Source organism: Octodon degus, unplaced genomic scaffold, assembly GCF_000260255.1.
Source record: "Octodon degus isolate 3935 unplaced genomic scaffold, OctDeg1.0 scaffold00321, whole genome shotgun sequence".
NCBI lineage: Eukaryota > Metazoa > Chordata > Mammalia > Rodentia > Octodontidae > Octodon > Octodon degus.
This window is the reverse complement of record NW_004524897.1, coordinates 538,365-541,093: the sequence shown is the minus strand read 5'-3', so window position 1 is coordinate 541,093 and position 2,729 is coordinate 538,365.

Sequence of the window (2,729 nt, the reverse complement as noted above, 5' to 3'; positions counted from 1 at the left end):
GGGGGATTGAACCGCGGTCCCTGATGCCTTGCCAAGCTTGTTCTAAGTAGGTGCTTTAGACCACTGAGCCATCTCTCCAGCCCTCTAGCATTTGTTATTGTTTGACTTCTTGACAGCCATTCTTTTTGACATAAGATGGTATCTCAGCATCATTTGCATCTCTTAAATGACCAGTGATGTTGAACATTTTTTCATATATTTATGTGCAATTTGTATCTCTTCATTTGTGAAGTGTATATTTATCTCAGATGCCCATTTTTTGATTCTCTCTTTGAATATTGCAGGCCAGAATTTCAGAAAATGAAAAGATATTCCTTATTCCTGGGTAGGAAGAATTAACATTGTGAAAATGGCCATAATCCCAAAATTGTTGTACAGATTCAATGCAGTTGCAATTAAAATACTATTGCTACACCTCCCTGATCTAGAAAAAAATTTCAGAAATTCATCTGGAGCCAGAAGAGACCTACAATATCCAAATCAATTTTGGTTTTTTAATACACTTTATTAATAGAGTCAAAAACAAATCCACATGCTACTCTCAATAGATGCAGAAAAATCTTTTGACAAAGTACTGCACTCATTCATGATCAAAGTCCTACAAAAAATTGGCATAGATGGTCTCTACCTCAATCTGATAATAGCCATCTATGACAAACCAGCAGGCAACATCATCCTAAGTAGAGAAAAACTGAAAGCTTTTACTCTCAAATTAGGTACAAGATCAGAATGTGCACTATCACCACTCCTATTCAGTATGGTTCTGGAAACATTACTCAGAGTGATTAGATAAAAGAGAGAAATAAAAGTAATAAGAATAGGTATGGAAGAAGTTAAACTATTATTATTTGCAGGAGACAAGATACTCTACATGGAAGACCCAAAAACTCCATCAAGAAATTCCTAGAATTAATAACTGAATTCAATAGCACAGCAGGATACAAAGTCAACACCCAGAAATTAATAGCATTCCTCTAGACAGATAACAAGATCTAGACTACAAAAGCAATCCTGGGCAACAAAGGCAAGGCAGGAGGTATTACAATCCATGACTTGAAATTATACTACAAAGCTACTGTGATAAAATCAGCATGATACTGGCCAAAAAAAAGACATGAGGATCAATAAAACAGATTAGAAAATGCAGATACAACTACAAACACACTTAGCCAACTTATACTTGACAAAGGGGCAAAACATATTCACTGGAAGAAAGATAGTCTCTTTAACAAATGGTGTTGGAAATAGTAGCTCTCTACATGCTGAAAACTAAAATTAGACCCGGGTCTATCATCATGCACTAAAGTCAAAATGGATTAGAGATCTAAACATTAAAACAGAAATACTAACTCTACTGGAAGAGAAATTAGGTAGAAATCTTGAAGATATATGGGTAGGAAGAAAATTCATGAACCAAAACCAAACTGCATGGGAAATACTTCAAAGAATCAAAAACTAGGATCTCATGTTATTGAGAAGTTTCTGCATATCAAAAGAAATCAACAAAGTGAAAAGACAACTCACGATTTGGGAAAAGATCTTAACAATCACTCGAAGCGTTGTAGGCAGCTGAGTTAGATAGAAATATTATAGGCAGTTAGACAGGGTCAGGCCCTCAAGGAGACAATATGGAAGACAAGGTGACTTTGCAACTTGGAAGAGACACACACACCATATGGGCCACACCTCATGACCAAGACAAAAAGAGGAAAACAGCTACATATTTCCCTAGGGATGGGCATCAGGGATTGATATTCTAAATAGGTATCAATCACCTTTAAAGAGCCCAAGTGAGTCACTAGCCCAACCCCCAACTGAAAGAGTCCCTGTCCCTTATTCATGCCTGCTTGCTATGTGACTTGCTTCTCCATTTGGTACTGGATTTAATCAATTTTACCTGAGCAATGGTGCTTGTAATCTCATTGGTTGACCATAGTTTTGTCCCACCTCATGCCAAACTAAGCAAGTTCTCATGTCTTCTCCACCACCTTAGACCTGCCTCACCACATGGTTTTCCTATATAAAAGTCCCGGGAAGAGACAACTTCCCAGGGTAACTACCCACTCGGGCCCCCCTCCTGTCCCTCTCTCAGACAGGAGCTATCTTTCTCTCAATAAATATATTCTGCTCATGACCTCTGTTTGTTCATAAAATTCATTCTCCGGTTTTAGAGAACACGAACTCATGTAGGTCAGGTCCAGAGATCGTTTTTCCCTATGTCATTTGGAGGTTCCCTATATTGTTTGGAGGTCACCCACCCGAGACCAGTTTTTCTCCCTGTATCAAAAGGATCTCTATATAAAATATATAAAGAACTAACAAAAGTCAGGCCCCCAAAATTCAGAGACCCAATCCAAAAATTGGCATCTGAGATAAATAGACATTTCTCAGAGGAAGAAATATAAATGGCAAATAAATAAATGAAAAAATGTTCCATATGACTAGTCATTTGAGAAATTCAAATTAAAACAACATTGAGATAGTATCTCACCCCAGAATGAAAGTCTGTCATAAAGAAATCAACTAATAAAAAATGGTGTAGAGGCTGTGGGGAAAAGGAACTCTTCTCAACTGTTGCTGGGAATTTAGACTGGTACAACCACTATGGAAATCTGTGGAGACTGCTCAGAAAACTAGTATTGGAGGTCCCATTTAACTCAGCTATTCCACTTCCTGGTATTTTTCCAAAAGGACTGAAAACATCATACCACAATGATATGCGTGCACCC